The sequence below is a fragment of the Leptodactylus fuscus genome, chromosome 9, assembly GCF_031893055.1.
Source record: "Leptodactylus fuscus isolate aLepFus1 chromosome 9, aLepFus1.hap2, whole genome shotgun sequence".
NCBI lineage: Eukaryota > Metazoa > Chordata > Amphibia > Anura > Leptodactylidae > Leptodactylus > Leptodactylus fuscus.
Window position 1 is genome coordinate 37,143,114 of NC_134273.1, and position 26,812 is coordinate 37,169,925.

A 26,812-nucleotide genomic window follows, 5' to 3' on the forward strand; every position below is an offset into this window, starting at 1 on the left:
AGGGGCAGATTATGAGGAGGATTCCAGGCCAGGGAAGTTTATAGAAATCTATATCTCAGTACATCAATACCTTAGAAGTCTTAAATAAAATGATTTACTCAGTACTATTACAAAGCTACTAGTGATAATAGTGCAAATATATTATTTAATTGTTTTGTAACGTTTACAGCAAGCTATTCCCAAACCATTGTTTTTCATGTGGAGCCCTGATAATACAAGTCCTTTCATGTTACCTGTGAAAGTTCATCTGACTTGTATTATTGTTCTTCATAAGGACATGATACCATATGAGCGATACACAAGAGAATACACAGTATCATAAACAGTTCCTGCCCTCAGGGGACCTTTATGTAATATGTATTCATTCACAATTTCCTGCAGAAACACACCTCAGGGTACAATATGTGTATGGAAGACTGACAGGCCTGAAAGCAGGAAAAAGGAGGGCAAGACAGAGCTTATGTACACATTTATCCAGATTAATAAGGAGGACCGTTCATCACCTCTGCCAAGTCCAGTTCTCTGCATTATATTATAGCTGCTGCACCACTGACTTCAGCACAGTTGGAACTTTTTCTGTAATCCTCACCATTCCTGAGCAATAAGTGCAGTTAGATTTAAGCTGTGTACTGTCAGAAGGGGCGGTGTCAGGCAGGGGGTGTGCGATTGAATCACAAGCAGACTGTGAAACCTCAGAATCTCACGCCTTTCCTGCTCCTGCCTGGTGGTACAGAGCCCAAATAGTATATCAGACACTAAAAGGAACAGCAACAATTGCTTAGGAATGGTGAAAAGGTGGAGGGACATCTATGAACAAAGGCTAGGAACTGGAGGTGGTGAAGAGACCAAATACTCTGTAGAATCCAAAAAGGCTAAACCATTTCCAAAAATTCTGTAGAAAAATCAGCTGACTACAAAGTCCTGGCCTCCATGTACTTTCACAAGTGCCAGTCAGTGATATAGCGCACTCTGCTAAGCAGTGACCTCTTTGCTCATGTACAGCTATAGACCTTCACTCTACTCAACACCTTTCCATCTACTAGAATATAGTTGCAGAGTGAAGACATAGCCGGCGCAGCCAAAAAGTGCTGCGAGGTAGAATGCCGTGGAAACGCTTTTCACAGAAAGTCCGCACAGTTCTCCTCTGCAGACTTTCTGCTTCTATTATTCCTATACAGAAATGCTGGCGGTTTCTATAGGTATAATTGACACGCTTCAATATCCAAAAATACAACGGTTTTGGAAGAAGTTGCAGCATTTGTGCAGTGGGATTTTTTTTTCTGCAATGTGAAATGGCCACCGGAGACTCGGGTCTTAATCTCGCTGTACCCTATAGCACTCGCATTACATGTGGTCTTGGTCTCCCGGGTACCACCACCACTTACCTGCTCACCCTTTGCAGATGATGTAAGAAGTCTATAATCCGGCTATTACACTGGGACGGTAAATGGTTTAGGTTCTGATGTGTCAGACTTTTATATTACGCTGTTATGTATTGCTATATGGTGGCTACATTAGCCGTCTATGACATTTATTTGATGTTTTTACACACACAACATTATTTTTTGCACTGATGCGTTCAACTTTAGTATTGTGTAAAAAACCCAAGCTAAAAAAACAAACACATTCATGGCTGGTTACTACCTACTGTTAGGCGGATAGTATAGCTAATCACGTGTAAAACTATACAGTAAAAATACCTCAAACACTGGTGCGGAATCAGTTTTGGGTGGAGTTGAAAAATTTTTTTTAATTATTATTATTATTATTTTTTTTTTTTTAAAGTATACTTTCTCAAATAGCAGTATTGTATAATAAATTACCCCAGAACTTGTTCTATATTCGCTTTCATACGAATTTAAACCGCTATTTTTTTGTGAATTAAAAGCACTACAGCTTCTGTCCGACCAAGGCTGTCAGCCATTTGTGAAGAAGTCAGAGTAGTGCCATGGAGTCGGAAGTGGAGATTTGGCTTCCCGATCCCACAGCCCTGAGTGTGGTCAGAGAGGAAAGCACCCAAGTCTTCAGGAAGGTCTGACTGTACAAGGAAAACATGCACAGTCTGCAGGGTGGGGAGAGAGATCACAAAGGCCATGTATCAGTACACAGGAAAAGCAGAGCACACACTGGGGGAGATTTAATAAAACGTAACTAAAAACTGATTTTTTTTTCCCCCCCATAAATACATATTGCAGGTTAAGATAAACTTTAGAATATACTTGATTAGTGAAAATTGCCAGTTTATTCAGTTATTTGCCTCCTCATGTCACGGATAAAATCTATAAAATATAAAAGTCTATGGAGAAGGGAAGGGGAGGAGCGATATCTTCATTATAGAGATTTTTTTCTTTTCCACAATACAGCTCGGTTATCAGGAATTACTCCATTGCCAAGATATTCATGTATTTCAAAATATGCAAATGAGCAATCTGGAGCACATGGATTGGCTCCGTTGATGCAAATTATTATGGCCCACAATACAAGTCCAGAAAGCTATGGTGAAATTCTGCCTGGCCCGTTGTTCTTGCTGGAATATTAGAGCGGTGTGGGACATGGTAGTTTGGAGCAACAAAGCCGCCCTCAGTGCTCCAGACTGGTCACTTGCATATTGTGAAATAAATTCATATCTTGGTAATAAGGGCAGGAATATTCACTCACTTTTTAGGCGCCGCCCCCCTGAGTGGCTGGCTGCCTGATACAGTGCTCCAAGCTTAGAGCAACCTTTATCTTTATCTTTCCTTTCTCACTCTTTTTCTCTGCATCTTCAAGAATCCTGTAACCAAGCAATCTAGCACTATGAATTAGCAACTATAATTCGAATGGAACACCCTGTGGAGTATTTTGTTCCTTTTGTTTCTATTGTAAAGCATGGACAATGACAAGACCTGGTTCAGCTGGTTTCCTGTGTGCACACATGTGCCTGTTACCATCCCCCCAGGACAGCATGGACACCATGCGGCATGGAGGAAAACCTACATGGAAGTGTGGACTTCTTCTTCAAGGAGATGATTTTTTGGCATCTATTGCTGATATGTGAATATGCTACAGCTGACTGGTATTTCTTTCTTCTACTGTGGACACGTGGGACTCTGCTACAGCCTGGGAACCTACCATCACCCACCTACCCCAAGAGTTATGGAAGCTTGGCAAGAGAGCAGCACCATGTATACCTGGATGGTTCTGACTTCTTTGGGGCAGTAGAACACAGTGGTTAGGAAGAAAGGAGGAGGGCTTGTGATGAAGGACATTTGGGGCATTTTTTGTGGTTAATGGACAATAGTGCTGATGTAAGATACCGAACTATCAGCGGTGAGCAGGAGATCTCACTACCTTCCACGAACTACTACATGTTATCATGATAGCTGCATATATCTCCCACCTCTGCAAAAATTTCTGCTTGTTATATCTACATGCTGTGACCCCTCCTCGTCGTCCTACAACCACAGTCGGCTGTATTATTATTAACATCAATCCGCACAGAGAACTAAATGATCCTGCAGTGTGTCTGTGTTTCTTTCTTTTTTAGTTGCTATGATTCCTAGGATTTCTCTATCTGCCATGAGCTTGTATGTGTTTCTCTCTTGTTATATACTACTGTACCATCTATGAAACTGTATCACTGAAATTTCCCCATTGTGGGACTATTAAAGGAATATCTTATCTTATCTTATTCATGGTGCTACATTGAGGCGATCCTGAGCTATAAGTGTTGCTGGTTTAGTATGCTTCACCTTGGTGAGTTTCCCTTTTACAACTCTGGCACATCACAAGAGGTCCTATGCGTCAGAATTAAAATCTCCATCAGCCAGAAAGTGGCATATATATTTCTGCTATACCATGCACTGGTTTTCTAGTTCAAGTTCTAGTAAATTTGTAGCCCTGAAGCATGCCTGCCCCTCTCTGCCCACTCTTCTTCAAAGTTGGGAATCTGGTCCGAAAATGAAAAAGGCAACGTATTTTTGGGCACAATAGACCATGTGCCAAAAAAATGTGCCACTTCTGCACCAGAAAAGTGTAGTAAATTGACTGTACTATCTCCTGGGAGATCGTACTCTCCACAGCAACATTTCCGTATAGGAATGGAGTTGTCCTACTATATGGGAACTAATAAAGGTAGCAGCACCCAAGAGTCACAAACCTCACACCCAGGAAGTGTTACGGTAAGTTCACACAGAGTTTTTTCGTCAGGATTTTGAGGCTGTATCCGCCTCGAAATCCTGACCAAAAAGACGGCTCCCATTGAAATCAATAGGAGCCGGTCAGTTCTTTTTTCCGGGAGCCGGACGAAACGGCTCCCAGAAAAAAAGAAGCGAGATGCCCATTCTTCAGTGTGTTGTTGTGCTGTGGGAAGAAAATGCAGCTTTTACAGTACCTGCTAATCCCATCCACACACTGCAGGGGGAAAAAAAAACAAAAAACAAAACAAAACCAGACTGCGGAAAATTGTAGCATGTCAATTATACCTGCGGAAATGCTCATTTTTTTCCCCTGTAGGTTAAATAAGGGAAGAATATCCAGAGAAAAACATTGCAAAAAATGCAATGAAAGACTCTGCTTAAAAAAAAAAAAAAAAAAAAAACACGTGATGCGTTTACACTGCACTTTTTTTCCCACAGACTTTTTTTTTTTTTTTTTTTTAGCAAACCATCCACAACTGAGGTCTGCAGGCCTGACCTTATGGAAGACAACAATGAAGATTTTTACGACATATATACAGAAGTAAACCGCCTTTACTTGCACTCTGGAGAACAAAAGCACACACAGGCTGAAGTGTGACAACTGAAGGGTTACATTCACAAAAACCATTCAAGACCTAGTAAATAAAAATTCCCCCAGTGCGAGAAATATCTTTCCGCTGACTCAAATACAAACAACCCGTTTCGATGGCGTTCTGCGAACTCAGACCTTAAAGTTCCATTGTTTGTTCTACCAAATGTAAAAAAAGATCTTTTTTCTGGAAAATGACACAGACTTACAGTGAAAAGTCATTTTCAAAACTGGGATAGAAAAAAAAACAAACACACACACACACACAATAGCTTTTAAGTGCGGCCTTAGCATAAGGGAGTACTCTCCTAATAACACGTTATACTCTATGCACTGAATAGAAGAGAAGTTCAAGTTCATTGCAGGTCCAACTACTGGGACCTCCACTGATCCAAGGACCCCTGTTGCTGCTCCATTAAAATCTATGGAACTGCCAAAGATAACCAAATCCTGTACTTTGCTTGTCACTCCCTTGGAGCAGCAGCCAAAATATGCCCCCTTCCCATGATGGGTATGGGGACCTAATGGCTGGCCCCTAAGCATTCCTAATACATAGAGGATACATTGTTATATCCCTTTCATTGATACAGACTGCCAGGGAGAAAGTAGTTCTCTAATGAAATATTTATATGAGCGGGATGCCAGGCGCTAACCTTAGAGCCTGTTCAGACATCGTAAAATGAAGTGGGATTTGAGGCGGACATCTGCCTTGGATACCTCTTCACTTTACGGTTCCCCTTGGCAGAAAGCCAATGCAATACATCAGCTTTCTGACACTGAATAGACCCAGATGGATGAGCCAAATCAGCAGAGTCACGAGCCGCGGACTATAGGACAGAATCTGTGGCAATATCAAGCGGGACGCTTTTTTCAGTGGTTTTTAAAGAAACCTCAAATGGTATTCCCATCTCACGTATTAATAACAGAGTTTCCTTCTCACAGACTCCCTTTAAATAGTCCTTGGTAAACAGAGAACATACAGCTCCGTCCACCACAAAGTGGCTGTGCTTGATTACTCCAGATCCCATAGAATAGAATAGAATGGAATAGAATAGAATAAAAAATCCCATGGTCGTATAGTCAGGGATAGTTTTGAGTAGAATTAGAAAAAAAAGTTACTGATTCTGGCTTCAAAATACAATTTGAAATGTTGTACAATTATTAATTACATAGTTTGTTGCATATTTACTTTTCTACAAAATCAATCACTATTTTATTCATGAATTAGCGAGGTTTATTGTGTCTGTCTGACCATGGCCGTCAGCTATTTATCAAGGAATCGGAGTAGGAGAGTCCGAGCCTGTGCTTTTTCCTATCGACTCCACAGCCCTGAAAACTCCAAAGTGTATCTAATGTAGGCAACCCCGTGTGCTAAATCCATAAGTAGTACCATGTTCGCCGCTTAGCTATAATAGAGGATTGTCTATATTCAATACAGTATAGAAACCTCAGTGAGATCTATCAGTTCTATATTGGGTTTTCACTGACAGATGGTGGGAAACACAGTCATATCATAAAGCTGCAAAACTGTACATGCGCTACATGATCCTGGTATTGCTGCTCAGTCCTATTCACTTGAAAAGTAGAAATCTGTAGTACCGGACACAGCCACTACAATGTACAGCGCTGTACCTGGTAAACAATGAGGAGGCCTCCACGCTCGCCCCTGCACTTCAGCCCCTATTGGGAGTCAGACACTCCTTGATCAGAGATTAAGGACCTATCCTGAGGACAGGCTATCAGTATTAGGGTAAGTTCACACGGGGTTTTTTGGTCCGGACCAAAAAAAAACAAAAACGGGTAGCTGCAACTGAATGCCAGTGCACTACACCGGCATCCAGCTGCACACTCCGCTCCGGATTAGGCCCAATGAATGAGCCTAGTCGGGAGGAGAGAAGGTCTTCAGACCGAATCACGAGGCAAAACGGCCTGCAGAATGAGCACTTCGCTTATTTTTTCCAGGAGCAGGAAGAAACAGCTCCCAGACAAAAGAACTGACCATCTCCCATTGATTTCAATGGGAGCCGTCTTTTTGGTCAGGATTTTGAGGCGAATACGGCCTCAAATTCCTGACCAAAAAACCCCATGTGAACTTACCCTTGCAGTACTGAAAACTCTTAATAAGGCACCTGAATAGCTTTTTCATGCATGTTAAATATTCATTACTGTATTATACCCTCGCATTAATATTTCACATCTGCGCCAGAGTCAGATATTTTTTCCATCAAAACAGACACCTGGAACCCGGCTGACCTTATAAATCACCGCCTGGCACCGGTGTTGCCCATCATGAAACCAGTCAGTCACAGAATTGTGGCTTCTGTTACAAAAGCGGAGTTGTAAAAAAAACGTCCCATTATCCCACACCGCTCCCACTGATGGTTAATGACAGGTCTTATGGTCATAAAAGTCTAATTTGGGTAAACTTTGAAGGTCTATTTATTGCAGACTGGATCTGGAGTCACAGTAAATATACAAGGAGTGTGCGCTACAGTCGGGTAAGTTTCCTCTCCTTCCAAGTCCAAGGCAATTACTAGAGCTTTTCCTTCCTGGATTGTCCTCCAAGGATATACTTGGACACAAGGCCGGAAGCTCTAAAGTAAATGATTTCACAAGTGCATGTACTGTAACCAAGCCTATGACATCTGGGAGAGACGAGAAAGGATTTCACATGACTAAGAGAAGCCATGATGTCATTTACAATCAATAGATCAGTGACTACCTGTATTATCTCCAATGACGGCAGAGGTTCTCAGAAAAACAAGGCCAAAGCAAACCTCACAGCAGAAGAACTAGAAGTAAAAGTGATTGGAGTTTCAAGAGGAAACATTGGGGCATTTGCAAAAGGCAGGATTTTTGTATAAAAAGGACTTTATATTTTCCGGCTCTGCTTGCCAACGCCTTACTAGTGTACACACAGCCAGAATGATAGAAGGTGGACGTGTACCTTAGATAGGGGTCAGCCCAAAACTGGCTTAAAACTGTATAGAAATTTACTGAACTAAAACACGTCAGATTTCCGTACATCCTGTCCTTTTAAATGGATCAATGATATCATGGTTTAGGGACACATATTTTAGGACTGGGGCAGGAATTGGAACCAGTGTTGTACAGAGTTACCATTGACCGGTACACAGAATAGGGACCTATGTACCGAGTATTATTAGGCTGCATTCACACTACGTAACGCCAGCGTGTATCACAGCCGTACACGCCGGCATTACAGCAGGGCTGCCGAACACTTCCCATTCATTTCTATGGGAGCCGGCATACGAGCGCTCCCCATAGAAATGAATGGGCTGCTTCTTTCACTGTGAGCAGTCCCATTGAAGTGAATGGGAAGTGCCGGCGTGTACGGCTCGGCATGAGCAGAGCTTGCCGTATACGCCGACACTTCCCATTCACTTCAATGGGACTGCTCGCAGTGAAAGAAGCAGCCCATTCATTTCTATGGGGAGCGCTCGCATGCCGGCTCCCATAGAAATGAATGGGAAGTGTTTGGCAGCCCTGCTGTAACGCCGGCGTGTACGGCTGTGATACACGCTGGCGTTACGTAGTGTGAATGCAGCCTTACTGCCATATCCTCCTCTCACAGTTTCCCTCCAAGACATGGGATACCATGCAGGTGGCAGACCTTACAGCTCCCTTAGGGACACCTGGGACAAATTCCTCAAGTCCTGGCACGACTGGATACTTTTACAGATGTTCACATCATGCAGGTTTCTAATAGGTTAAAAACCTCATTGACTGGTCCTAACCCTCCCACCTCGGCCTTAGTTTTGCTTTATTCTGGCTCCTCATACCCACATTTATCCTCTCTGCAATACCAACCAAGTTGGAGGACTCATTGGTGGTTCCCCTTTGGCTAGTGATATTTTCGTTGCGTTGCACAGCTAGGCTCTCTGGTTACCTGTAACTGGTTTGTCTGCTTGTCACTCCCTACTATAGGGAGCAGGGCAGCACGGTGGATCAGTGGTTAGCACTGCAGCCTTGCAGCGCTGGAGTCCTAGGTTCAAATCCTGACAGGGGCAACATCTGCAAGGAGTTTGTATGTTCTCCCCATGTTTGTGTGGGTTTCCTCCGGGTACTCCGGTTTCCTCCCACACACCAAAGACATACTGATAGGGAATGTAGATTGTGAGCCCCGTCAGCCACAGAACAGTTCGTTTTCTAATTGAAAATATATTAAAATATATAAATATATTAAATATTATATTATATAATATTATTATAAACATTGCACCAGCTAGACGGGCTGTCCATCACTGCTGTGATATATTCTGCCCTGTCTCACCTTTAGCATCTTCCAATCTCCATTATAAACTATAGGTGGGATAGACGATATTCTTCATAAGCACCAAACATGTGACTGCCGAGGTCTCCAATGGTCACTTAAGCCTCTGCACTTCTGGCCCAGCCCGTACTAGGGGGAATGGGGGGCTTGCACCCAAATGGAGGACCAGGGATAGGAGAGTATTCTTTTTTGTTTTTACCCCATAATTTTCAGTTAACTTGGTAAACCCTGTAAACTCTATCCACAGAATAGCAGGTAGGTTTTTAACCGGTGAGGGTCCGAGGTTTGTGCGGTATTCACCAGTGAATGGAGTGGTGGTCGAGTATCTGCAATTCTTTGCACCTCTCAGAGATAGCTGAGCACTGTGCTCTGTTCCTAAGGGGAACATTCATTACTTTAAACCAAAATAAATCATCCAATATTATAAGTTTGCATATTTCCCTACCATGAAATCCTATCTGCGCATTGTACCTGTGATGTACAACCAAACACCGATTTATTTTGGCGACCTGGATAAAATTTATTTCCTTTATTACAACCTGATCAAGTTTGGTTTTTTTTACCAAAATCATTTACAGAACTATATTTATCAGCTCATGTGTCTGAAAATAAAGTGTATGAATAAAAACTGCAAGTCTCCCGAGCGTCTTAAGATTCTAAAGTCCAAGTGTTAGACTTGAGGAGAGCTCTAATAAATAACCAATTAATCTGGCAGAGAGAGTGGAACAATTTGATTTCATGGGAGGAATGTGAGAGCAGTCTGGTATTAACATAAAGGCCTGCAGACAATACACAGTGGGAAGACAGTGCGAGGGTATGAATGTATGTATGCGGATACTATTGTGTCAGTTACATTACTATAATATAGTTTGTTGTGAATCTGTAGCACAATCTCCAGAGTATCATTGGCAGAATGTGAATGTGTTACATGTGGATTAGTCGCAGATTTTGCTGTGGATTTGTTACAGATATCACCGGCTGCAAAGGATGAAATCCGCAGAGTAAAGCTGCAGCATAAACTGACATGCTGTGAATACGAAAACTGAAGCCAGACACGGGTCAATTTCTGCAGTAGATTTGTTATTTTATTTTTATGTAGATTATGTACATTTTTCCTATCAGTATGTCTTTGTAGAATGGGAGGAAATCCGTGCAAACATGAGGAGAACATACAAACTCCTTGCAGATGTTGTTCCTGGTGGAATTCGAACTCAGGACTCCAGCGGTGCAAGGCTGCAGTGCTAACCACTGAGCCACCATGTTGCCCCAATTTCTGCAGTAGATGTTTTGTGCAGTGTGTGGGTGAGATTTCCGTAACTCCTTTTTAAATTTCTATGGGAGTTATGGAGGCAACGTAGAGTAGCACCGCTCACCTGTGACCAGAAGTCTGCGCCATTGGGGATTGGGAGCAGTTCTGGAGATGAGGTGAGATTGGGAGTCTTCCTCCAGCTCCAGTGGGGGAAGTGTCCCAGTCAGCTCTGAGGGTTGAAGTTTTGGGGGCGAGACAGAGCCGGGCCTGTCTAACTGCGCTATAGTGGAAGCTGCAGGTTGCGGTTTTACATCATTATCCATTAAAGTTGTTTGATCTGTTTTCCTGCAACCACTTGTCTCCCGAGTCATCTACTTACACATACCATCATTGGCACTCCAACTTCCATCTAGCTCAGGATGGATGAAGACTGTTAGAATGTGCCTGGGGTTTCCTTCTGGCCTCCTCCACTCTGTAGCAGCCCAGGAGGAGAGCTGGGAGAGTCTACAAGGACCATGACAAGTGCTCTGACTACTCCTCCTCCTCCCAGTCTACGGGTTCCCTACAATGGGTTGCTGCCCCATTCAGTCAAACTCAAAGTTATACCGTTACATAGTTATAACTTATAACGCAGAAAGAAGTCACTTTATAGACAAAGCAAGCTTGCAAAAGGAAGCAGAAGTGGTAATGAAAGACGTCTCCTCTTTACACATCCATTCCTGTGTTTGGCTGAGCAAGAAAAAACTGCATATGCGTATTCAGACTAAAAATGTGCCTTCAGAAAGTGAAGCGGATGAAGCCAAGCAGTGAAAATAAAACATGTCTACTCACATCAAGCATGACTAGTCACTGACTACATGCGCACGCCCCCCAACATTCAGACATTAAGAGGAAAAAAAACCAACAGTATCAAACTAAGAATATACATGGAGGATCTACATAGATCATAGATTTATGTAGCACTAACAAAATCTGAGTTTTTACATACACCGCCACAAAGTGAAGAGGTGAAACTGGTTAAACCAGAAGCCAGCTCGCTACATGCGGTAAAGGGAAGTGCACGCTATAGCAGACCATGGCAAGTCTCTACTTGATCACTGAAAGTCAAACAAACTTCAGAAGAGGGAAGCAAGGAGGAAGTTCTGGACTGCAAAGAAAACATGTAGAACCCAAACTTAGAACAAACTAGAAAAGTTCATCACCTGACAAGTTACTGAAGCAGAGAGGTGGGATTATACCGCAGGACAGGAACAAGACCCTGTACAAAATGACAATGCTCACGAGTGTGTGCCCACGGTCATATGACGACTAGTTTTTGTAAATAACCCAATAAGTGCTCCTATAGATATATAGGGCTTCAGTATACCTATGAAAGTCTCTAACTGCATAGGATGCCATACAAATCTGACTTGTGGTATGGGGCACAAGCCCTAAAAGGACTGGAGAAAAGTGACAGATAGAGGGGTAATCCATAACCCACAGTAAGGGAACACAAGAACCCGTATTACAGGATAACCCCGGGATCTGATATGCTGAAAGGGATCTGTAAAGAATGCAAACAGGTGAAATCCTTTTTCCCAGTGCAAAAGGTTCAGGTACAATATAGATTTCAGGAATTAACTCGAATGAGTGGAGGTTTTGTTATCTAAGGCTCCAAGCACAAAGAATTGGCTCCTGCAGACAGTCTGTCCTATGGAGGACAGGGGGTCCTAAGGGGTCCCATTGTTTAGTAATAGAACAGACCGTACATCAGCATGTCTATGGGTACGTAACAGAGCACAGATAAATGGAGGCACATAGAGGTACATCAGGTACAGGATTCATGTTTCTAGGTTCTAAGGTCAAGTTCACATGGCTGATTTTCATATTTTGGCTTGTGTTCTGTTCCAAAATCCACATCCCATTGTTTTCAGAGGAAATCCGTGCCATGTTGTGGTTCACATTTCCCTCTGAGTAGGTCTGAAACCCGAGATCTCTGCTTTTATTTCTTAGGCTATGTTCACATGGTATACATACAGGCTGAAAATTACAATTCATATTTTAACAGAAATACACACCTGATATTCTGCAAAAAAAAAAAAAAAAATTTTTTATTTTTTTTTTTTTTTTTTTTTTGGGGGGGGGGGGGGGGGTGTGAGGTATGTTTTACTGCCTTCCATTGATTCAGAATGTGACCCCCCAAACCCAAAGAAGGAACATATCACTTCACTAGGGACATTATATTGGCTTTGCAGTCGGTAGAGCAAATCACCGACTCTCTTTTTACACAGCAAGTCGGCTGTGTGTATTTTTCCCCAATGTATGGAGGGCTTCCGCTAAGTCTTTGCCATTTACACCATGTGGGGCCCTGCACAGCCTTGATGATATTCTAGTATAGTCCTGTTAGGAGTCTACGGTTGCCTAAAACCCATCTTCTATCCTCAGACGTCAGGCTGTGCTCTGTCAATGCCGCACTCTTTATAATAAAGCAGATATTGGCCATAAGCCTAAGCATGAAGCACAAGTGTCACATAATCCTACTGATAAAACTATTAGAAGATAAAGACTAAAACAAAACCAACTGTGGGAAAACCATCAGATAAGTGGCATCACTGGTGTACATGTGAGGGAGAAATCATCAGAAAGAGGGAACCTTAAATCTCTTCAAAACCAATATCAGAAAAATAAAAGTAAATGAAAGGAGAGATCCTGACCATTTCCTCAGAAAGACTGCAACGGGTTGTGAGCAGAGATTAGACTTGAGAAGGCGACTGCCTGATATTATTCTACTTTATGGGCTTTGTATCCCCCTATCCCCTCTTATCCATGCATTTTATTCCATTCTATCTCTTTGATGTACACTGGTGGTAAGAAACAAACAGCTCCCGGATTTACTTCTCAGGGGGCCAAGTCCTTCCATCTGGAGCCATGGAAAGAATGGATTTACTCAACAACCAATCCCAACACGATGTCTATTCCTACTAAAATATTGGGTTTACTAAATAGGCTTATGTCACGGAGCAAAGGTATACGTCTTCCTCCGGAAGGTCTTTTGAATCAACACGGACACAAGAGGTCGGGAGACAACAGCAATTTATTGTAATCCACAAAGTTAGTAGCCGGCGGCGGTCACATCAACCGTAATAACAATAAGTCCACAGAAGTCACAATCCAATGATAGCTTTGGTTCCTTGGTCCTGTAACTAAGTCCTGGCTCTCTACAGAGCTGTGCACAGGCCGGCTAACACATACTAACTGCTAGCTATATACTATATACTAAACTGTTACTTCCTCTATCTGTGGGTGGGGAGGGCTGAGTCACAGATCCTTCCCCCCTCACCTATGCCAAGGAGAGCAGACTCCCTGTCTCCTGTGGACAATGCACCGTCCAACATCTTCTTGGAGACACTGATCAGATTATCTCCACCCATTGTCCTCACTGGTCCTCACTAGTTAGAGGTATTTGCATACAATGTGCTAACACACTAGACCCTAATCAGCCAACTACACATTGATGTTTACAACAGGTTAGAGAATACATTCCACATGAAATATATATTACACATTGCCTATAGTATAGACTCTAACCATCCCGTGACAACCCCTCCCCCTCTCAAAACATGTGCATGACACAATTGGCCTACACAGGTAAATTGGGGAATGCACATCAGTCTCTATAGCTCATATTTCCTCCTGCCGGGATAACCCATCTGCGTTCTGGTGTTGGTTCCCTCGGCGGTACTGAATGGTAAAGTTGTAGAGTTGAAGGGCTGGCATCTGGCAAAAAATCCGGTCGATCCATGTTGGCGTCTCTCTGAGCTTGGCTTCGGGTCACTGCTCCCACAAAGTGGCACTGTAGATTTCCAACATCGTTGCCTAACAGAACATCGGCCGGCAGCCCGCTCATCACACCAATTGTGCATCGTTTTGGTCCATAACCATAGTCGAGTTCCACGGTAGCTTTAGGAATACGTTTCCGAGTACCTCCTGCCAACTCGATAGAAAGGCCAGGGCCCTCCTCTAGGGCCTCGGGTCGAACCACTCGGGGGTCCGCTACCGTTAGGAAAGCTCCCGAGTCCCGGAATCCAACAACTGTTCGGCCATCCAGTAGGACCTCCTGCAAGTGCTTCCGCTGAAGGTTTGCGGGATGTGTGGCGGAAGGCTGAATCCCATAGACCCCTGGAGGTGGAACAGATGGGTCATTCATGGAGTCATCTGGAAATGGGGCCAAACTTTCAGTCCTAGGGGTGGTTCCCAGGTAGTGAATAGGCCGGGATGCCACGGTGGCCCGTGCCCCCATGTTAACAGGGCAACTAGCTTGCAAATGTCCAGGCCGCCCGCACCCAAAACATCTGCGCTCTAGCATTCTTCCAGTAGGTCGTTGTCTAGGGACAGGGTTGTTCATAGCTGGAGGCCGATGGGCTGGGGCAGGGGTAGAGGGGGAATTGTAATCCTGAGGCCGGGCACGAAAGGTGGGTGGCTGGATGAAGGGTGTCTGGCGGACTGTGGTAGTTTTCCGCTCCTCTGCAAACAACCTCTTCCACTGCGGCTTGATGGTCAGGCCCTCATCTGCAAGGGAAGCAGCTTGCTCCACTGTGGCTGGGTTCCGTTCCAGCACCCACTCACGGATCTCAGCGGGGCACTGGGAAAAGAACTGTTCCTTAAGTATGACTTGGAGGATCTTATCGACTGTGACAGCCTCCTCTCCTTCTAGCCAGCGCTTGCATGCTTGCTTCAACTTGTGGGCGAACATGTGGAAGGAGCTTCCCCCATTGTAAGACAAAGAGCGGAACTGAACTCGGTAGGTCTCTGGAGTGACTGCATAATACTTCTGCACCGCTCTTTTAATGGCCTCATAGTCCCGCTGATCACTAGGGTCCATGGCTCTGAGAGCTTCCGCAGCCCCATCTCGTAGGTGCCCCACCAGATACCGGACCCAATCCTTCTCTGGGACTTCCATCAGGTGGCACTGGTGTTCGAAGTCCTGAAAATATCCATCAACATCCCCAGCCGCTTCCTCAAAGGTCTTGAAGTGTTTATGGGAGACATATGGTGGTTCTCTCACTGTTGGGCTGGGGGTCGACGTTTGATTATAATTCCTCATAGTTATCTCAGCCATTCGCATTTCATGCGCCATTCTTTCCTTTTCATGCGCCATTCTCTGTTCCTCCTTCTCCGTTTCCTGAGCCCTCTGTAATGCTCTACTCCTTTGCTCTGCAGTTGCTTCTAGCCCCAGCACTGCCAATTCCTCCTCATACAAAACAACCCATCTGCTCTTTTGGGTCTGTACCTGCCACTCCTGTATCTCTCCAGTCTCCTGGGGGCAGCCCTCCTCATGGTCGCTTTGCAGGGTCATCTCCTCCAGTGCCTCGATCAGTTGCTCTTTCGTTCTTCCCTGGTAACTCAGGTTTAGTTCCCGGGCCCTTACTTGTAGACTTGCCATAGTCCAGTTCCTGTATTCTGAGGTTGTGGCTCCATTAATCGCTGAGCTGCTGTAGTCCATCTCGCTGTCCGCTGTTGATCCCACCACTGCCAACCAGTTGTCACGGAGCAAAGGTATACGTCTTCCTCCGGAAGGTCTTTTGAATCAACACGGACACAAGAGGTCGGGAGACAACAGCAATTTATTGTAATCCACAAAGTTAGTAGCCGGCGGCGGTCACATCAACCGTAATAACAATAAGTCCACAGAAGTCACAATCCAATGATAGCTTTGGTTCCTTGGTCCTGTAACTAAGTCCTGGCTCTCTACAGAGCTGTGCACAGGCCGGCTAACACATACTAACTGCTAGCTATATACTATATACTAAACTGTTACTTCCTCTATCTGTGGGTGGGGAGGGCTGAGTCACAGATCCTTCCCCCCTCACCTATGCCAAGGAGAGCAGACTCCCTGTCTCCTGTGGACAATGCACCGTCCAACATCTTCTTGGAGACACTGATCAGATTATCTCCACCCATTGTCCTCACTGGTCCTCACTAGTTAGAGGTATTTGCATACAATGTGCTAACACACTAGACCCTAATCAGCCAACTACACATTGATGTTTACAACAGGTTAGAGAATACATTCCACATGAAATATATATTACACATTGCCTATAGTATAGACTCTAACCATCCCGTGACAGCTTAAAAGGTTGGATACCCCCTTCACCCTATTCTGTATGGTCATCGATTATAACAGACATGTAAGGATATACAATATAAATGATACCCAAAGTGTAGTAGGTAACACATTCACACTGGAAACGTCCACAGGATGAAGATGCAGGTGAAGCTACTATGAATGCAAGCCCATGAGATTTGTTGGCACGGCATAAAGCTATCCAGAAGGGGCTCATAGGTTTTAGATAACTCATCTTACAGAGATCCTGACTAGAAATGAGCAAACACTGTTCGGATCAGCCGATCAGAACAGCACACTCCCATAGAAATGAATGGAAGCACCTGGCACGCAGATTTTGCCGGCGGCCGCCCAGCGTCACAGGTGCTTCCATTCATTTCTATGGGAGCGTGCTGTTCGGAACGGCTGATCCGAACAGTGTTCGCTCATCTCTAATCCTGACATTATAGATCAGCATTGTGCACTACCTGTACCAATATATGAGTGAAGAGGTGACTGGGAATAAGGTAAGATAAGATAATCCTTTAATAGTCCCACAGTGGGGAAATTTCAGTGTGTTACAGCAGCAGAGTATTACAGATACAGGATAATACACAGTAATATAATACAGACGAAGACACATATATGGTGAGAAGAGAATATATACTAGGAGTCCATAGCAGCTAAGGAAGAGAAGAAAGAAGGAAGACGTCATAATCATTAGTTTTCTGAGTGGAGTGATCTTCGCTTGGTCTGATGTAGATTATACAGCCTGGTCGTGGTTGGAAGGAAGGACTTGCGATAGCTCCTTCTCACACTTGGGGTGAAGCAGACGGTCACTTAAGTGCTGCCAAGTGCCATCAAGGTCCCATACATGGGGTGGGATTTGTTCTCCCGCATGGAGGTCACCACGGACAGTATCCTTCTGTCACCCACCACCTGTACTGGGTCCAGGGGGCTCCCCAGGACAGACCTGGCCCTTCTGATCAGCCTGTCAAGTCTATTTCTGTCCCTGGTTGATATACTGCTCCCCCAGCAGGCCACACCGAAAAAGATGGCTGAGGCAACCACAGAGTTGAAAAAGGCCCTAAGAAGTGTCCCCTGGACTCCGAAGGCCCTCAGCCTCCTGAGCAGGTAGAGTCTGCTGTGACCCTTTCTGTGCAGCGCCTCCAGGTGATCAGCCCAGTCTAGTTTATTATTGAGGATCACACCCAGATACTTATAGGTCCTGACTATCTCAATGCATGTCCCTTGGATCTCCACCGGGGTCGGAGCACTTCTCCATTTACTAAAGTCCACCACCATCTCCTTGGTCTTCCCAGCATTAATCCTGAGGTGGTTCTGCTGGCACCATTCAACAAAGGAATAGATAACTAGCGCTCATTTGTTGGTTCCAATTCCCATTCTTAAAATGCAAAGAATTCTTTGTTAAGTGCTATGGAACATAATTGGCACTGTATTAATAAATTATTATTATTCTTTCAGTTGCTTATGGAATATAAAACAACAAAAGCTTTCATATTTCGGCGTAGTCCTAAGAGTAGGTCCGTGTTGTAATGCCGTATTGCAAAAACCTACTTAAAGGGATTCTACCACTAAAACACTTTTTTTTCTAGTTACCACGTCGGAATAGCCTTTAAAAAGGCTATTCGTCTCTTACCTGTGGAAGTGCTCTCCGCCGCGCCGTTCGTTCAAAATACCGGTTTGTACCGGTATGCTAATGAGTTCTCTCGCAGCGATGGGGGCGTCCCCATCGCAGGAGCAGCGATGGGGGCGTCCCCATTGCAGCTCGAAAACTCACCGCAGCGCCGCCTCTCCGGTCTTCGGTGTCCTCCCCTTGCCTCTTCAGCGTCTGTCGGACGCCTGCGCAGTATGCTCTCTGTTCGGCGAAGCTTGCCGAACGTACTGCGCATGCGCGAAAGTTCGGTGCCCGCACTATGGCTGGGATCGCAATTTTGCGCATGCGCAGTACGTTCGGCAATCTTCGTCGAACAGAGCGTACTGCGCAGGCGTCCGACAGTACGCTGAAGAAGCAAAGGGAGGACACCGAAGACCAGAGAGGCGGCGCTGCGGTGAGTTTTCGAGCTGCAATGGGGACGCCCCCATCGCTGCTCCTGCGATGGGGACGCCCCCATCGCTGCGAGAGAACTCATTAGCATACCGGTACAAACCGGTATTTTGAACGAACGGCGCGGCGGAGAGCACTTCCACAGGTAAGAGACGAATAGCCTTTTTAAAGGCTATTCCGACGTGGTAACTAGAAAAAAAAGTGTTTTAGTGGTAGAATCCCTTTAAAAGGGGATTGTTTTGCAAAAGGGTTCGAATGGGTAAAAAAAAAATTATATATATATATATATATATATATATATATATATAGCACCATTAATTCCATGGTGCTTTACATTTGGGGGTTTAGATATAGGTCGATATAATACTAACAATGACCGACTGGCACAGTGGGATAGAGGGCACTGCCCGCGAGGGCTTACAATCTAGGAGGGTGGGGGGAAATAGAGACAGAAGGAGAGGGAGAGGGAGAGACTGTACAGATGGCAGTGCGGTGATAGTGTTATTGGAGGTTGTAGGCCTTCCTGAATAGATGAGTCTTCAGGGCCTTCTTGAAGTCTGTGATTGTGGGGAGCAGTCTTATGTGTCTTGGTAAGGCGTTCCAGAGTATGTATGTATATATATATATATATATATATATATATATATATATATATATATATATATATATATATATATATATATGCAGTAGTCAATTTACTAATCTCCCACTGCTGCCATTTCGATGCTTACTGGGTCAGTCTCACCATCCAAGAATGGCAGGAAACGCCCTCTCAGCCAGTCAGTGACAATCCCGGGGAGGTGACAATATGTTTACTAAAGGATTCTTAAAGGACAAAGGTAAGGCAGAGGCGGAAATATTTCTGTGCATACAGCAAACTCCTTGATGTACGCCGAGGTAAACATAAACAGTTCCTGGATCAGTAAGTGCAGTTTAGCCACCACTAGTTCACTATCAGGATCAGGCTCAAACATTGCCCTAATGACTGAACTGTCACCCTCTTGCACAGACTCCCCCGCATCTCGCATTACGCTAGGTTCACACTAATGTTCGAGTTTTCATTGTTCAGGTCTGCATTGGGATCTGAAAAACGGAGACCCTGTCTGCTTAAAAAGTGGTTACACACAGAAACACATGGACTCCACAGATTCCTTGCAGGGCTTTTTTCTCCACCGATTTTAAGCGGATTTTGTGTGGGAGTTCAATGTAAGAGTGAACCCCACCTTAGTGTGAACGCCTTCCCGCGTGACTAGCTAGCCCTGACGCCCACCTCCATAGGTGACATGAAGGCCATGTGAGCGCTGGAAGTAAGCAGAATGAATGACAGCAAGCAGAGATGTAGAAAACCCTGAGGAGTTGATACGGAAAGCATATTGGAAAGGCGGTATATCATACAAACCATAACAATATAGTAATTTAATTTAAAAAAAACAGATAAGTATACAATCTCTACATCTGAAATCTTTCATGTTACATAATGTAGAGAAGAGAAAAAAATATCTAGAATACTTTTTATTGGTGCTCTGACTCTGAGATCTAGTGATGGACTCTGCTCTACCCTAAGGATCCGCACATGGAGTAGAGCCAAGTCAGTAACATCATGTAATGGCAGCAGGGGACCCAGCGCACAGAGATTTCTACTACCTAATATAAGAATCTGATCTGCGCGCTGGGGGGACAGCTGTTATACACTAAGCAAGTTACTACAATGCAGTGAACATACTGTAACAATATTCCTATCCCCACATAACCCTTTTAATACCACTCCAAATGCCTACTGAATCTCTGTATACTAATACTATAGATGGAGCAGCTGATACAAAGGTGGCAGATTTTACTTGGTAGTTGCAGAGGAGATTCCTCTTTTACGACTTGCTGATTCCAAGTAAAATACACAATCACCTGTCACTGTGACATTGTGTGAATACCGCCAAAGACACAAACAAAGAGCAAGAAGCTAACAGCATAGTTACATTACACTAAAAAGAAAGAAGCTAACAGCATAGCTGCACTTCAACATTCTGGTTTAACCAGCGGCAGCACAGACAAGACAATATCAGGCCAAATGGTAAAGTCATGGCATCAACAGTTTGGATAACTAGATATAGTCCAGCCTCGGGAGCCCTGGTTGTAGGGTCTGCAGGAGGGTGACATTACTGCTTATATACTCTCCTCAGAATATATCAAGAGATCTATATATATTATATATATATATATATATATATATATATATATATATATATATATACATATATATATTCTGCCATTACAGTTCTAGAGATCCAAGTATATGTCTATTGTGCCCATACATCTGTGCACAAACCCATAAGACGACATCTACACACAGAGACCTATCCATTAGCTAAAGCCTAAAGCCACAGACAAATAGAATAAGCTCCACCTGAATATACCAACAACCCAATGTTACCCTCCCCTTGTCAAAGGCGTGTGCCCACATAGAATGGCATCACTCATTGGACGACATGAGAATATTCTGGGACACCCCCAGATGGTAGTATCTACTTTCAATTTACTCCTAAATGTCTAGTTGGAAGAACAGAACAAAGCATTATAAGAACTCATGTGGCAGAATATTTACATCATGGAATTTACCAATGCCGACATATAAAGGAAAGACAACAAGTCCTCTATAAGCCGAAAAAATCCACAAGAGACAAGTATTATTAGAGGAAAATGTTGGTAAACTATGCAAAAAAATAAAATCACAGGGACAGACTAAGGCTTTGTTCACATCTGCGTGAGAGATTCCCTCAAAAATCCTGGAAGAAAAACAAGACACCAGAATTCAAACCAAAGGCCCATTATAGTCCACAGGGTCCATATGTGATCATAGTATGATGGATATACTATAATCTGATATATGATAGTTTGGAGTATCACCATTTTGGGGTATTCAGATGGTGAGGTTAGACTGGAGTTTTTTTGTTCAGACTGTGTAAAAATAAAATAAAAAAAATTGCTATGTGTGAATACACCCTTAGGCTGAGTGCACACGGGGTATTTTGGTCAGAATTTTGAGCTCGTATTCACCTCAAAATCCTGACCAACAAGACGCCTCCCATTGAAATCAGTGGGAGACGGTCAGGTCTTTTTTCCGGGAGCTGTTTGTTCCAGATCCAGGAAAAAAAAAAATGGACAAGCTCATTCTAGCCTAGCGAATCTGCCTGAAGACACTCTCTCCTCCCAACTAGGCCCATTCATAGGGGCTAAACCGGAACGGAACGGCATCCAGTTGCGGCTACCCGTTTTTTGGTCCGGAAACTGAGGCAGCATATAGTGTTATCATATTGTGATAAATTGATCAAGATTGGCATATTGTACTCTCGTCTTAATAAAACAGCCAACTGGCACTGGGAGCGAGAGATTTATAAGAAGTTGCGGCTTCTTCAAAAACCTGTAGGAGGTCCTGACACCAGAATGGAAATCTATGCCTCGTAGGTAGGAACAGTTGTAGATTTCCAGCCAAAATGGCAGAATATGGTTGCATGGATTGGGGCTTAGGTGTACAGTTGGCACAAGAAAAGGCCTCTGGCGTAGAGAATGAAATATTTCCTGTATTGTGTCCTGAGGGGCCGCTAGTACAGTCTATGTAATATGGCAATGTGACGCCAGTGCAGTAATCCCATGTCACACTTCTATCGCCTTGAAGCCCCACCATAGTCATCGTCTAGGGCTACGTGCAACATGAAGACTGCAAATGTCACAACTAATGATAGTGAATCACACACTGACATAAAACTGGATCCAAATTTATATGAGGTACGATATATCAGCGCAATATTACATCATGTAACCACATCTCTCTCATCTAACACCAGGACCAGGCGACCATACCAAATGCATAAAATCCAGGAGATAAAACAATAGAAACCTCTGTCAAAAATGAAAAAAACTCAAAACAGGAAGAACAAGAAACACCGAGGTCTTTATACAGTATTTTCCATTACGCTAAGATTTGAGCAAACATACATTATATCATCCCTGCTGTCACATAAGGGACATGAGCAAGCGCGACAGCAGAGTTATGAGAACAGGTGACATCTATCTAGAGACCTCACAAAGTGACTCCTGTGTTACTCTACAGCATTTACTGTCCACGGACGGTTATTACACCATTGGGTACAGGAAGCGAGAAGAAGAAGCAACACTTTGTACAAGCAACCATCAAGGAGTCACGGCACCTTCAAGGATACAGAGTCTGCTTGTGAGGAACGGCTTTCTAATAAAGCAAATATCACTCAGGACATGTTCACACTATGTGGTCAAATAACCATCTTCTTGCTGCAATAAAATCACTGCAGATTTTTTGAAGGTCTCACTGTAAATGGTTTGACTGCACTGTGTGAACAACGTCTATGCATGGAATTGACTCAGATCCAGCACAAAGGGGAATCTACTATTATATTGTATTGTAATGGGAATAGTTGTTGTGTATTTTTGGAGGATGGGTCATTGCACCCTCTTTTGTCCCTCCTTTTCACCAATTTATCATAACTCACACCAGCTTTACATAGCAAGTCTACAGCAGCAGTTATGAGGCGGCCGGAGCCATCGGCATAGTTAATGGATTAAGACCGGCATAGCGTCTTAATAAGTGACCCACATAATCTACTGCCCAAGATAAGAGTCTCGTACGTCCGCTTTACTATGCTGTACATGCTTGGAGTGGAAAAATGTGGCTGTATACATAGTGTGCAGACACAAGCCAGATCCAGGAAGACAAGTCAGTTTCTTGGAGCTACTTCACACACGGCACAGAGGTCACACAAATCAAAGAAAGATCTGAGAGATGTCTGTCAAACCCAACACATGGAAATAACCCTTCCCTATCTGCCCTTCCCTGACATTTACACTCCCTACCTCTTTAGGTATATTCACACAAGGCAGATTTGTTGCATTTGCATACATGTGAATGGGGTTGTGCCTGCAGAGAGTACAGGCATCTCTGTAATCCCAATCCAGACACATAAACCAGGCACAGAAAGGCCTGCAGCAATATCTGCCATGTGGAAAGACAACCTTCCCCTTCTCCTAATATCTGCCCCCCATACAATCTCCTCACACTAGACTCACCGCCCATAAGTGCTACCGTATATATGTGTGACAGAAATCAGAGGCCGACACTCAGACTGCTTCAGTGGATTTCCCTGTTATTCAGTAGGGTTAACCCTATGGCTTCCATGCAGAAACAGGCGACATGTTACTTATTCCTACCGCTGTTTATTTTCCACCATGACACCGAAAATCAGATGAGGTTGTGGAAAACACATTCACATGTCTGCACATTTCCAGTGTTTCAAATCTGACATGTGTGAACAACACCTTACACTTCTTCCCATTTATTACTTACTTTTTCTAACCCTCACTCCCTTCTGTGTGTCCTGCCCTCTGACCCTTCTCTGCCTACCCTCTCCCTGCCCCTCTGCCCCTTTTCTGCCTACCCTCTCCCTGCTCTTCTTAACCCTTTATTCCCTCCTACTCTTTTAGCCCTTCTCTCCCTTACCCCATACTCTCCATAGCCCTCCTGTAGGGATGCTGTCCCTGCCTGCTGACCCCCTTCTAGCTTCTCTCCTCTGCTGTCCTGATCTCCTCTCTGCCTCCGATTCACCTCACAGCTCCTTCTACTACACAGGGCACTTCTTCTCTGCACCTTTACCCCCTCCCTGCCCTCCTCACCCTTCTACTCCTCCACCTGCCCTCCTTTCCCGACCTGTCAGGACTCCGCAGTGTCGGACTAGCCGTCTTGTACTTTCCCGTCCTCCCCTGGATCACTCGGCTCTCCTGCGCTCTATGGCGTCACCTGTAAAGTTTGCTCCTTCCTCGTCCTCTTACCTGCAGGGTCGGGCGGACGCTCCAGGTAGCGGGGTCCAGTCCTTGGCGGGGGGACCCCGGGGTGACGGCGCTTCCTTATTCCGCTCTGTATGAGTAGAGTCCCGGCTCAGCCCTCCTCCTCCTCCCGCCGACTACACCCTCCTCCTCCTCCTCTTCGTTGTGCACCCGAGCACCTCCCCTGTGTCCTCGGCACTTCTCCCCTCCGCCTCTATGTCCTGTGCCGTCTCCTCTCGGTCATGTCACTTCTTCTCTCAGTTCTGCGGCGTTTCTTCACTCTTTATTACCCAAACTCTATTTCCTTATACTTCTTCCCCAGAACTCCCTCCTCCTCCTGCTGCTCTACCTCCTTCCTCCTCCTCCTACCATCACACATTCTCAGCAGCCTTCCTCATTCCCTGTCATCATCTTGTCCTACCTGAGGAAGGCGCCACCTGAGGTAGCAGCAATATCGCAGCATAGGAGTCTGTTCACACTGTCCGCCAGATGTGTGAAGTCTCTGCCTGCTGTTCTATGTGCGACCTCACAGTGAAACCACTTGTATGATATTGGCAGATTAATAATGACATCAGACGGACAATAATAATCATTAGTTAGTCTGTCATTGTTAAGGCTTTGTGCACACAAGAAACAAACCCTAATTACTTACAGATTCTCACTTCGACTCACAGCCACCTGTAAGCAGGAGCGGGGATCAGTAAGTGAGGCCAGGGGAGGTGAGGGAACATGAAAAACAGTGTTAGTTACCTGTCCTGCACTCCAGCAGGCTTCAGGAGCCACTATGGGATAATATATTGTGTGCAGGGGCCACTATGGGACATAATACTGTGTGCAGGGGCCACTATGGGATAATATATTGTGTGCAGGGGCCACTATGGGACATAATACTGTGTGCAGGGGCCACTATGGGACATAATACTGTGTGCAGGGGTTACTATGGGGCAGAATACTGTGTGCAGGGGCCACTATGGGACATAATACTGTGTGCAGGGGCCACTATGGGACATAATACTGTGTGCAGGGGTTACTATGGGGCAGAATACTGTGTGCAGGGGCCACTATGGGACATAATACTGTGTGCAGGGGCCACTATGGGACATAATATTGTGTGCAGGGGTTACTATGGGACACAATACTGTGTGCAGGGGTTACTATGGGGCATAATACTGTGTGCAGGGCCCACTATGGGACATAATACTGTGTGCAGGGGCCACTATGGGGCATAATACTGTGTGCCGGGGCCACTATGGGACATAATACTGTGTGCAGGGGCCACTATGGGACATAATACTGTGTGCAGGGGTTACTATGGGGCAGAATACTGTGTGCAGGGGCCACTATGGGACATAATACTGTGTGCAGGGGCCACTATGGGACATAATATTGTGTGCAGGGGCCACTATGGGACACAATACTGTGTGCAGGGGCCAGTATGGGACATAATATTGTGTGCAGGGGCCACTATGGGACATAATACTGTGTGCAGGGGCCACTATGGGGCATAATACTGTTTGCCGGGGCCACTATGGGACATAATACTGTGTGCAGGGGCCACTGTGGGACATAATACTGTGTGTAGGGGCCACTATGGGTTATAATACTGTGTGCAGGAGCCACTATGGGGGGATAATACTGTGTGCAGGGGCCACTATGGGACATAATACTGTGTGCAGGGGCCACTATGGGACATAATATTGTGTGCAGGGGCCACTATGGGGTATAATACTGTGTGTAGGGGCCACTATGGGGTATAATACTGTGTGCAGGGGCCACTATGGGACATAATACTGTGTGCAGGGGCCACTATGGGACATAATATTGTGTGCAGGGGCCACTATGGGGTATAATACTGTGTGTAGGGGCCACTATGGGGTATAATACTGTGTGCAGGGGCCACTGTGGGGCATAATACTGTGTGCCAGGGCCACTATGGGACATAATACTGTGTGTAGGGGCCACTATGGGTTATAATACTGTGTGCAGGGGCCACTGTGGGGCATAATAATGTTTGCAGGGCCACCATGGGGCATAATAGTGTGTGTGTGTAGGGGCCTGTATGGGGCATAATTGTGCAGGAATGTGGTTTGTGCGTAAGAAGCTCAGGAGGCTGGCGGGGCCCCACATCAAATGTTCACTTTGGGGTCCCGCCATTCCTAGTTATATCACTGGACAGTCCTGGCCAGTTTTCATGGATCTGACCAGTTTCAGTATTAAAATGCACCCGATAGACCCCATTATAATCAATGGACTCCATCAGACTCCGGCTTATCTGTTGCTCTGGTCCAACAGAATGAAGGAAATACGGTATATAGTGCTAAAGATTACAGATGAGCGAGTCCTGTTCGGATCAGCCGATCCGAACAGCACGCACGCATTGAAATGAATGGACGTAGCCGGCACGCGGGGGGGTTAAGCGGCCGGCCGGTGTCAAAGCGGAAGTACCAGGTGCTTCCATTCATTTCAATGCGTGCGTGCTGTTCGGATCGGCTGATCCGAACA

At 44.9% G+C, this 26,812-nt stretch overlaps 1 protein-coding gene across 2 annotated transcripts in view; it reads right to left on the minus strand.

The window, feature by feature from the left end:
- The window catches only part of PRKCD (protein kinase C delta), a 50,302-nt gene extending 25,887 nt beyond the window's left edge, over positions 1-24,415 (minus strand). For both annotated transcript variants that reach the window (XM_075287344.1, XM_075287343.1), the window contains exon 1: positions 24,317-24,415. The gene's annotated coding sequence lies outside the window, so the exon portion shown is untranslated. The remainder of the gene's footprint in view (positions 1-24,316) is intronic.
- Positions 24,416-26,812: the final 2,397 nt, after the last annotated feature.